The sequence below is a fragment of the Centroberyx gerrardi genome, chromosome 1 (genome assembly GCF_048128805.1).
Source record: "Centroberyx gerrardi isolate f3 chromosome 1, fCenGer3.hap1.cur.20231027, whole genome shotgun sequence".
Classification (NCBI taxonomy): Eukaryota; Metazoa; Chordata; class Actinopteri; order Beryciformes; family Berycidae; genus Centroberyx; species Centroberyx gerrardi.
This window is the reverse complement of record NC_135997.1, coordinates 15,226,030-15,238,871: the sequence shown is the minus strand read 5'-3', so window position 1 is coordinate 15,238,871 and position 12,842 is coordinate 15,226,030.

The following is a 12,842-nucleotide window of genomic DNA, read 5'->3' as shown; positions in this document are numbered from 1 at the left end:
CCGGAACAATGTGTGTGGGTGTGAGATTTGTGTTTACCACACAGCAAAACACTACACTTGTGGATAAATGTCACTGTTAATTGTTTTCTATGAGGATGTTTCTGAGTTGTAGCTCTGTTGCCATAGTTACAAGTCATAAACCGCATATTTTCACATATCCCTAGACATCAGACCATAGGTGAACATATAAACTGAAAAGGCCTGACAGAATCTAATTGCTTGCGGATGCAGATGCAAGTTTAATCTTTGCCCTTTTTATGTCATGCTTGAATGCTTTGACCTATGCAAATAGACTGGCTGACAAATATATTTGTTTCCATGTACTGTGGTCCATGTGTGGACTAAAAAAGCCTTATGATGAATAAAGTTATAACTATGGTGGAGCTAAAATGCATTTTTATACTGTGCAGGTACTTACTGACTACTTATGGTTGCTTAAAATGAACCAGTAATATGTAATATAAAAAATAAAATGCAAGGAAATGAAAGATTCTTTCACCTTTAACAAATGTAAGTATTATCTGCGTAAACAGTGATTTTCTAACACTGTCCACATTACAGGTACAATGTCAAAGCTTCTCTCAATTGATGTGAGGCTATCTTTCTGTTTCTCAGTTTAATACAGCAAGTTATTAAGATGGCCGGCTTCTTTTCAGCAGATAAAGGAATGAGGCTGAATATTACAGCTTTCTGTATCTGCCACCTGGATCATCAAGGGCTCACTGGCTGAGCAGCTAGGGTCTCACTACGCTTTTTTCTCTGTAGGGAAATTGTTACATTCAATAAGTATGAACAACTGAGAGGATGTAGACATTGTGACATTTTATCTATTGCAATTTAACCGGGCTTTGACAGTGACAGATGAGGCTCTATAAGGAAGCCTAATAAATCAGATTAAACATTGAAAATGGGTATTGACTGTATAATCTGCTGTAGGTTTAGTGTATTTGTCTTTTGCTTTCAGTAACTTTTTCTGAATTTAAATCTGTTTGCCTCCATAGGCAGACTGTGAACATTATTCCCTTTTCTCTCTGAAGCAGCAGCGATTCACTCGAATGACAGCAGTTGTCAATGAATACGTTTACATGGACAGCAATAATCCCACTATTGGCCTTATTCTAAATAAGACAATATTCCGATTAAGATGTTTACATGGGTTTCTTATAGAAGTATTCCATTCATATTCCTATTTGCATGCACGGTCCGATTAATAAGGCAAAGGAGAAGTCACTGGAGCACAAAGGACAGTTTAAGCCTTTATTGAAGGTGCAAATAGACGTTTTTATACCCACAGCATCTTCATCAGAGTCAAGAAAACACAAAGGTAGTGGTAAGTGGTGACAGTTTCAGCCTCACCTCAAAAATGTTGGGACGTTTTTTTTCTGGTGTCAGTCATCTTTTTACTCTGTAAACAAGTTTGCAACCTCTGGAAGGCAGAGCGAGCGTCGTCAACAAGTTGGATTGCTGCTTGTGTTGCAAAAAGCTGTGAATCCTCCGATAGAGAGCCATAACTCGATTAAGGTATACATGTTTAAAATGCCCTTCAATAACGCGACTAAAAGCTGAATACTCCACATGTCTTAAAGCGATTATGCTTACTCCGACTATGACCTTATTCGGTTAAGGTAATCAGAAAATGCTGTTTACACTGCAATTTCTTATTTAGACTATTGTCTTATTCGGGTTAATATCGGATTATTGCTGTCCATGTAAACATAGTCAATGAATCAATCACTGATTATAATCTTACTTAGTTTAAATGAATGCTGGCTCAAACCTGCTAAATACATCAGCCTAAATGAATCCACCCCAGGTGGCAGTGCAGGGACTCATGTCCCTCACACCTCGGGCAGCGGAGCGGGTGTAGCTGCTATTCATGACTTAACATTCCCCCTCATGCTTATTCAGGATACCAGTTCTCCTCATTCAAGCTCTGGTTTTAGACGCTGGAATTAGATTCAGTCCACCTGCATGCTACAATAATTTCTGATCGTTACTGCATACAGACCCCTGGACTTTGTGACACCTCTCTCACTGATTTTAAAGATTTTCTGTCCTTGCACTCTTGTGCTTAAAGCAGACAAAATTCAGACTGTTGCTGCTTGTAACATTCTAATGCACAGGCTTGCAGACCCTCCCTCCAAAATTCATCTTCACCTAGATTTTGGACTCCACTGTATCTATGACTCAATATGTATATGTATACCCATTCACTCCCATATCCAGTCTCTTAAGCTTGGTATAGATATCATCAGTCTCTATGTATCACCTCATAGTGCTGTTTGGTCTGATCAATACCTGGTTACCTTTGTACCAAAAGCAATGAATAAAGTAAAATCAAAATTGGTATTTACAGTTAGTTCCTCCCTCAAAAGTGACCAATGGCAGCAAACCTATCCTGATGACGGCAGCTATGAACACACTGTGGCTCTGTGAATGCCTGGCTGTGTCAGTGAAGCACCGTCAGGAAGATTCTGAGACAGTAATGCAGGTTGATCAAAATTTAATTACAACTCAAAGGCTGATTCATTTTGTGTTTGTCACAGATAGGTTAACAATAGGACAGATGTTAATGGCTCATTTTGGAATTATAATAATAGTCAGCCTCCTGACCCCTCGCTGAAAATGTCCAACCTTGACACCAGCGACCTGGAAAATTGCGAACCTATCTCCAACCTGCCATTTTCATCTAAATTGCTAGAGGTGGCTGCAGGGTCCACCAACTCACATCCTACACACACTCTAACAATATTTAATCATTGCAGTCTGGATTTAAACTCTGCCACTCCACTCCCACAGTGCCACACTGTTGAGAAAGACATCCTGTGAGCTTCGGGGCAAAACTCCATGTCTGTTCTTGTCCTCCTGGACCTCAGCGCTGCCTTTGATACTATCAACTTCAAGATCCTCCTGAACAGACTTCTTCATCGTGTAGCCCTCTGCAGCTCAGGATTATCCTGGTTTAGTCCTTCCAATGGATTTAGATCTAGCCTATAGATTTCAGTTTGTCCAACTAAATAAAGAAACCCCAGCTACACTCAGAAATCATGAACTGAACTGAATTCCTCAAGGTTCAAGTTTCTTCACCTAATAAGTTCCCTCATGGTAAAATAATCCATACATTGAGGATTTTCATTGTAATGCAGATGATACTCAGTTATACAAATCCATGAATCCTAAAAACACATGAAAACTCTCCCACCTTCAAACATGTGCCTCAGGCGTAATAAAGACAAATCATTTTCTACTCCTGAATGCAGATAAGACATGATTATTATTGATGATTGATTAATAATTGATAGGCTTCCAGAAGCCCAAAAACATCATGTCTGACATATCTCTTAATCTAGCTGCAATGTTGTCCCAAGTGCCAATGTTGAACATCTTGCTCTGTCTTCTCCTCATGCATGCACATGCAAATATTTTCAAAAGAGTATTCTCCCAACTTATAAATTTGTCAAAGTTCAGGATCTCTCTTGCTCTTTCTGTATATCTGTCTGTCTCTGCCTATCTCTCTCTGTCTCTGACTCTCTTTCTTTCATTCTCTACATAGTTTTATTACCTGTGGTACATTTATGTCAAACTGGAATTTACACGTCTATATTGGCTTGAAGCATGTCTAGTCTAATCTACTCTCAGTAAAAGACCTTATTATGAACATAAAGCAGCATGTTGAGTGTCGGACAAAATGAGTTTGTCACAAGAGACTAATATCTGTGTCAGAAAACAAAGCGACCTTCAGTATGAGATAACACGCCTGTCTTAATAAAAAGACATATGTTTTACACAGCTGAAGAAAAAATAAAAATTGCATTTGAAGTGAAACATTAAGTTTAATTACGTTAGAAGGAATCTCTCATATTGTCTCAGTTGAACCCCACTTGAGAGTTGTTTTTATGATACCATGTGTTTGATCTTAGAAACTACTAACAAAGACGCTGACCTAGATGCAAAATTAATCATTTCTGGCAAACAGCATCTGTCAAGCAGATGGAGACCAATAATCCAATGGTATGTACTTTCGAAGGAGAGAACCTCATTTCTATGACCACCTGGCTCTGAACTTATCAGGGCTGCACACAACACAATAAGCTGAAATCCTCAGTATATTGCAGGGGAAAATCCATCAATAGCCTATTTCTGAATGGCCTTAAAGGGCTCAATTAGACGAGCTTCATAAAACAGATTGCTTGCCATATTAAAACTCACAAATGGGCTTCTGTCTAACAGTTTGGCATCATATTTACTTTTGAACCTCTTTTCAGTTTATTCCATGACTTTTACCGAGGCACAACCATGAAACAGCAAACCCTCACCAGTTCTTTTTATGGTTTATGCCGCAAGTCTTTAAAAATCCACTTTCTGTGAATCATACATTTATTGACAAAAGAGAGGCTACACATCATTTGAGAAATGGAAAAATATGACTGCTCTTTTATTGCAGGCGTAATCTTTCTAGGGAAATATTGCATAACCAGCACACATTTTTGGAGCCATGTGATCACTACAGAATTATTATAACAAGCCTGAAGATTATGTTGTCTTTACTTGGCTCCATCGCCCACTTGGGAATCACCAAGCAGCTAATTTGTAAGCATGAAACAGTACTCAATGCCAGAGGAGTGAACAGCAGACTTGCACTGGACAGCTGATACAGTGGGTTTAAGTGTTTGACTGCGACTTGTGAGAATCCATTAGCTCAGTTGTGTGGAGCACAGAGGAGGTCCAGCTCCCCATTAGAGCATGACAGTTTTCTCAATGGGGGGGTTGAGGGTGAGAGGCAGGCCAGGTCAGATCACTACCTGGGCTGATGTTTTCATGCAGCTGAGCTAAGGTTTACGGTAATTGGAAAGTGAACAGGGAAAAGTCAAGAATGCGTTTGTCAGCGAATCCCTGTGGTCGGTGTCAAGTAGGGATCACAGCAATGATACGGGGTGAAAAGGTGTAGAAGAGGGACACGCCCCCGAAAAGAGCAAAGACAGACAGTGCACCAAGTACAGCTATAGGGTTCAGACAGTGATGATCAGCCCTCGTCTACAGAGGTTTAACCAGCTGCCACCAGCTTATCTGTGTCAGCGCTACGACTGCAAAAGTGAATTTGCGGACTTTCGAAGGGGAATCGATTTTCTGTTCTAATTTCTGAAATTCCAATCACAAAAATGGGTGAAACTAGGTCACTAAGTGGGAGTTGTTTTTGTTTTCTGGTTTAGGTTTGATATCAGCTCCATGCTATTACGCTCTGCAATACAGGACTTATCATCCTCACCACAGTAAAGTAACTGGAACACAGAACTTAGATTAGAGCAGACAAACCTGAATGCCACAGCCGTTTTTCCACACTAGGCTACCACAGCTTGGTGCAGGGGAGGGATGATGTCGAGAGCCTCATGATGATACATGTTTATGATATGACAATCAAAAACATTATGAACTTTTCTTACTTGCTGTCACATACAAAAGGGGCCCAATTATACAAATTTACATCTTCCTATATTTATATAGCAATGTGATCAAAATTGTTTAATGAAGATGCTGTAAAAATGTCATATTGTTTCACTGATTTGATCTTAACTTCAGATACAACTATAGACTAACTCCCTCCCACTGCAACTGTATTAAACGTACCAAAGGTGGGTTGCAGCATATGAGTTCCTTCTGGATTACCTCCACTCCAACAGGATTTCAGCATTTGAATCACAGAAGCTGGGACTGTCTGCCAATCAAGGCTCAGTATTTTGATGATTCTGCATGTGAAAGTTTATTCTTCAAATTCATTCGACGTTTGCTTGCCGGCTAACTGCAACCCCATAAACCATGATGTGTGTGCGTGAGTGTCCCCTCAACTAGACCAGTGTTTCTCAATGTGAGGTGCGGGGACAACCAGGGGTCCTTGAAGGGGTTCCAGGGGGTCCCCAGCAAAGTGATGAATTGTTAAACTTAAGCATTATTTAATTTACAAGAGGTTAACAAAATTAGAGTATGTAGAAGAATGACTATGTTGGTCATAGTTTCACTGTTATTGCTCTACCTACAATACAGATAGTCATGGAATTCTGAACAAAATCATATCTAACAATAAAAATATTCTCAGATTTGGGTCCAAGAGAAAATCTCATCAAATGGGGGTCCGTGGCTCTAATGTGGACTAAATTTGGGGTCCTTGATATGAAAAAGGTTGAGAATCACTGAATCAGACTCAAAAAAACACAATTGAAAAGTAAACCAAGGCTGTAGAGTATCATGTCTAATGTCCCTGCACCCACATATGTTTTTTTCTGACAATGCCACCTCCCCCACCTACTCGCCTGCTTTGCATACTGCGCATGAAAAGGTAGATCCCATCGCATTACGGAAGGAATGCAGACAGCAAGAACACAGAAAGAACAGGTCTAAATACAAAGGGCGTGATGAGAATGTTGATTATCGGGATAGTATATCTGGACACAGATCGTATTTTAATACCAGGTGTAAATGGGGCCTGAGAGCCAGCTGGGACACCTCAAACAAGAACAGAGAACAGAGGAGGGCAGAATCATTCAGTCAGCAGCCAGTGCTTTAATATGTCTCTCATTTTGCCATCCTCACTGAAAACAGATAACCCGAGCAGCATGGACTGTTAGCACAGAGCATCTCTGATCTTGTGTCCCTGTAAGAAGAGATGTGACAGACTGTTAGATGCTGAAATTGTTTGAAATGCTAATGATGTCTGTCAGGAAAAAACAGGAGGCAAATAGAAGCCTGATTGGTACTGCTCAGGCTCAAAATCTCTAAAGTCATGTGCATTGATAAACGCCCACACGAGTGCATGTAGAGTATGCATGCACAAACTCAAATGCACATACACACACATGTACACACTCACACAGGCACAATGCCCACAAGCACACACCTAGCATAAAAACTGTGCAGATGAGGTCAATAGTTCGGATGGCCACAATCGAGTACACTAATTTGAGACTAAAATGAGTGCAGATGGAGAATGGCCACCTGCGCTCTCTCAGTTTGAAACATAACTGAGGGCATCGACAGCATGACAAACCATTATATGAGTCAAATTTGCATTTATGGTGAACAGTCTTACTTGCCACCATCGAGTGCACTACTTAGTGACTGAAATGACTACAGAAAGTAGGGCCATGCTTCAAATTATAGTGTTTCCTTTTGGTGACAATGGATTTGAGACATATGGGCAAAATCAGGGTCTATTGACAAACCTAGGGTTTCCAAGCTGCATTTATGACTTGGAAATTGTATTTTTTCTAAATAGGAAGCTCATATTTTCAATCTTCTCCATATGACATGAATGCAAGTTTAATCCAGTTATTTTCCAGAATAGTTCTGCCCAGGAATGTTTAGCCTGACTGTTGCTCATTAGTTAAAGCAGCACTAGCCAAGATTTTTATGTAAAACTACACCCGCCTTATGAGCCCAAATCAGTAAGTGGTGCCTCCCTAATTGAGACTCTGTCGATTTGCTATTTGCCTAAGTGAAATTCTGGTCTTGTGCATGGTCAGTGGCAGGAGATATTCTCTGCACACAGGAAGTGACAAATCAAAACGTACCAGTGAAATACAAAGCTGTCTCCTACAAAGCAGCAAGCGAACGCTTATCTGTCCAGAGAAAACTGGACTCACCAACAATAGGTCTGTTGTCTTTCTCATCCCTTTGGTATCATTTGATATAAAGCAATCACAGACCGAGCATGCTGTGGCAGTTTATTGACATCAAATTCATAGCATGTGAGTGGAGCAGAGCAGAGGCTGAGTGGGGTCTGGAGCGGCCACATATCAACTCATATATAAAAAGTTTAAAACATTGCTGCTCCGACCCGCTCCATTTCACTCCAGTGCCGCCACGAGCCATCTGCCTCCTGCAGACATTCCTCCGACCCGTGATGCCCCATGCAGAGGCCAGCTAGCCAGCAGGTGAAAGGATGGAGTATGAAGAGTATTCTGTGAAAGTTAGTGCCAAAACTTAGATTCAAGTTATTGAAAAAAAAAGCGAGGAGCAGGAGGAGATAGAGAAAGAGTGCAGCAAATGTAATGCCATCGATAAAGACTTGTAATGTATCTGAAAAGACACATCTTGAGAAACTAGGATGCCATTTATGCATGCATGCCAGAGGTTAAGAAAAAGGTAGGCATAAGCTTGATTGGGTTACCGTTGAGCTCCAGCGCTGCGTCGAGTTGCTATTGTTGTGCCAATGTGACGTTCTCCCTGCTCCACAGGGTGCGTGACGTTGTGAATGGATACACCAGAAAACAAACAATATCAACTTTATTTCTCTTTATTTCAATGAGGGAGAACACATGCATCAGCCATCGAGAATTGAACCTCGGCAATTGTTTTGTTTGTACGTAGCCATCCAACACAACACAACGCAAGCGCAATGCGAGCAATTTAGCATCTTTCAGTGCTTTTAAAGGAATCATTCCTTTGATGGCTGACAGCCGATGGCAGTAGTGGAGCAGGGCCGTTAGGCTAGCTTAATTTGAAGGATGCTAGGTTTTCATTAACTCCTTAATAATCTAAATGCCAACATCTTCAGTAATGTTGTTGCCTATAGGCTATAACTGAATCACAGCCAAGGTGGCATGCACTCGTTTGACAAACGTTGTCTTGTACTTGGTTAACAGTTAGTGGGTTATTGAAATGAGAATCTGTGAACATCTAAAGGCTGTTAGATTGTAAATTTTGTAGACCCTTTCTGTCGTGAATGAGCAGACTGGAATTTGTCTTCATAGAGAAAGAAGCACAGCAGGGAAAAAAGGACAAATTTTAACATTACATTTTCTGAGTCCATTTTCTCAGTCGGTGTCCAGTGAGAGGAAAAGAGATCTGAAGGAGGCTTTTTTCAGAATGAAATATAACTATTATGAGCGAGAGAGGGTATGAACCACTTTGCTAATGCTGCCCAACCTGGCTACACCACACCTTGCTACAACACAGTATGGGACACCTTGATGCCAAATGCTCTTGAGGAGATTGAGGGCAAACTGAGACGGCTGCTACAGCTGCTACTGGCTTTGTGTTGTCACTCGACATATAGATTAGCAGAAGAAGACACAGTTTTCTGGCCATCACAGCTGTATGTTCACAGCTAAACCAGAGAGCGGAGAATATATTCCAGAAATATACAAAAGTATTTTTTTTTAAATTGTGCGGCAAAGGGTGATAATGGCGGTGACACACAGTGCCAGTATTCAGCTTCCTGGATTTGCAGAAGAGACAGATGAGACAATGGACAAGGAAAGGAGGAGGAGAAAGGCCCACCTGCGCTCTCTCAGTTTGAAACTCAGGGCATTGACAGTATGATAAACCAGTATATTACAGTCAGATTTGCATTTATGGTGCCCGGTCCTTCAGCTTGCAAGGATGCCATTCACACGCATAATGGTGTGGATAGATTGCTCCAGCGCACAGCCTGACAGCCTGAAAAACTGTCAGGAAAAGCACGTTAAACACACAGGAGGCCAACAGACTGGGTGTGCGGCCCACTGTAGCCTGTATTATAAGTCAGTTAAAAATGATGGAGTCTCTGCTCAAAATGCTTCAGAAGGGCCCACTGTGGCAGAACAAGCTGGCAATACCGAAACATGGAAAATTGACTTTGAATGACGTGCATCAGCTCCAGGCTCTGGCTGATGTGCTGTCACCGCCGGCAGATCTAACGGCTCAGATGCAAAAGGAACTTGGCAACCTTGGAATTATTCGGCACGCGTCGACCGAGGTAAAGCATGTTATAAACCAGTGCGGCCAAGACCCTGCACATCTCCACCGCTGCTTTTGCCGAGACATTATCAGCTAATGTTGCCGCTCGCTTCATCTAGCGTTATACTGACAAAACATCTGTTTTTGGCAGGTATACTGGATCCTCGATTCAAAATGGAGCGGATCATTAGAGATGAAATGGTGCGCAACAGACTCGGGGAGATTTGTGAGCTCCTGATCGAAAAGCTGATTCATGCAGCACGGCAAAGTGAGTGGGCGAGGCCGAAGCAGCTCCAGATGAGGTCACAGCTTTAGAGCCAACTCCACACAAACAGCAGTGATGCCAAGGGGGAAGTAGAATAACGGCTCAATGAGAAAGAATCCCCGGGAAGATGTCATTAGGTTTTGGAGGGACAATGCAAGTTCTTTTCCCCGCTTAGCCAAGGTTGCTCACAAAGTCCTCAGCAGGCTTATACCCAGTGGGTCTGTCAGTGTTGTGTTCACTGCAGCTGCACAGCTTTCTGGGTACCATGAGCCTAAAGCCCCAGGTTATATCCAAACCTGTGTTCATAAGAGAGAACTCTAAATCTCTCCAGTAGGCCAAAACTATGTTGTTGGCATGGTTTGTGTTTTTTGAGTGGCAAGTTTTGCTCCTTAGTAATTATGCTGTTGTTATAGTGTTGAATAAGTTTCTGTAGAGTTTTAATTTATGCACATGTTTTGCATTGAAATTTCACTGAGAACTGCTCTCATAATGATCTTGCATATAATTTTGATTTTGGAAAGTGACCAACAGCATGTAATTAATTTTGACAACAGTTTGCATTTGGCCTAAATACGCTAAAAATGTACCCAGCACAAGTTATGTTAAGCTTTTTCTCAAACAAACACATTTTGGAAGGAGCCATCAAAGATGCCATGGTTTATAGATTTTACTGTTTGATAAATATTTGTTAAAATCAATAACATTTCTAATCAAATGACATTTCTTTTGTGTTTATTTAAACAGCTATTCTTGATATTAAAAAAAACAAAAAGTTTGCAGTAACATTATCATCCAACCATCTGCCTGTCAGGCATATGAACCATCATGACCAATATATCCAACACCTGGAACACCCACTCAGTCATGTGGAAAATGGTTTAGCCCAGGCTGCAGCGTCTGCCGGTGTTTAAATTACCTTTCGCAGGAGAGACGACTCTGTCACAGCAGGTGTGATATGTTGTAATGGGGCCCACAATTTGAAGCAGCCCCGCTTGCCGTGTAAACACGATCCAGTAAAGATGTACTTATCACAAACAATATAACTATATAGCCAGGATCCAGTCACAGAACTTGAATGGAGAGAAAAGACACTTCCTAGTGTATCATGGTAATTTCCTTTGGGTCCACCTAACATGGCTTCCATAGAGATTTAATGATGTTGTCATGTGTGGACAGAACATGAGGCTCAGAAAATTAGAATGTTCATCACAACTGACAATGGAATGTTCATCCAAATGATGTTGTTGCCGTGGTAACACATCAGCTTTCTGAGTAGCATGCACCAAGTCAACACTGATTTCCATGACATTATCAAGCATTCTGTGGCAGCCATTGTAAGTGTAGTGCCAGCCAAATGACCGTTCAAGGGTGTAGATTTGAATGAGAATGACTGTTCTATTTATTCAAAGTCTGTGGATCAGATATTTGTCCCAGTCCTTAGCTTCTTGCCAGGTTGACACTGCAACAGCAATATCTGCAATTCTGTTGGAATATTACCCAAGATTTGTCAAGATCAAGAGTAGCTAACAGTTTGAGGATAATTATAGTGAGGTTTTGTTGAACCAATAGCCAGGCTGGTGAATTCCAGTGCCGTATCAAAAGTAGAGGAGCAATTTGCCCAGTTGTCTCTCTAAAGAACAGAATGAGGATTTGATAAGCCTGTAGAGTTCGGTTATGGCAGTATGAGTGCTATGTATCGAGTGCGGGACTGATCACAGCCGTCTTACATTTCCATCCAAGTTCAGGATTTGTTGCTGCACTCTCAGGTGTTGTGAAATAGGAGTTCCTTCCACCTTTTTTATTCCCCCAAACTCCTTTTTCTCCAGTTGAAGTGTCTGGTGAGAGAAACAGACAGCAGTCTCTCTGTTTCTGCCTGCTCCACCGCCAGGATGTCTGCAGGCATGGAACATCTAGAAAATCAGGCCACTGCCAGCGGTATGACAACTCAGTGCCACACCACTCCAGCAGTATAACACAGTGCCTGGGAACAACTTCACATCCTGTCAAACACTGTGCTGTACTAACTGAACTCAAAAGGATGAGTAAGACAGAGTCTGGCGCGGTTTACTTGATAGCTATCAAAAGTGACACAAAATCTTGCCTTGCACAATAGCGTCATTGTGAACCAAACACAATAGCATTGATCTCAGGCTCACTGTATCTTGTATGACAACACCACAGCCCACCACAACTCCCCATTGCATGCTTTTTCCTCAGCACAGCAGCATGGATATTAATAGTTGCTCTCTGTTCACTTCTCACCAAAAAAAAAAAGTTCTTAATTGCAGCTTCCTAGACATTTAGGAGTAACTAAACAATATCTAATGTGATATATTTAATGACATGAGATAAGTCACCTTTTTTTTCCAGAGAAAGAAGCCTAACTCTTTAGGAATTTGATTCTGGAAGCAAATTGAGCATATTCAGCACTTCACTGCACAGTGTAGAGGAGAATAGTTGAAGACAGGCCACCCAAGAAGCAACACCAGAAACTTCTCTGCAATCTCATTTGAATGTAATGTTAGTGCATATCAGTCATAATCCCAAGGAAGCAAAACCAATGGAGACTTGGCAAAGCAAATTGAGCTGAAAGAGAGAGGGGAGAATGAACACATTTATTCACTTTTAGTGTCCCATCAGGTTGAATAATTGTTGAAGTATCCCTGACTACAAAGAGTGCTACATAGCAAGTAAGCTGATGTCATGTCTGAGAATACAGATGAATGGTTCTCCTCAAATTTGAAACCCTGAACCATGAAAGAAAAAAGTCGGTTACAATGAGGGGAAAGATTTGAAATATAGTCATTCGTTAATTCTTTGTGTCCTTTGTGTGAAGTTAGAGATATCTGTGTAATTAAATAACTAA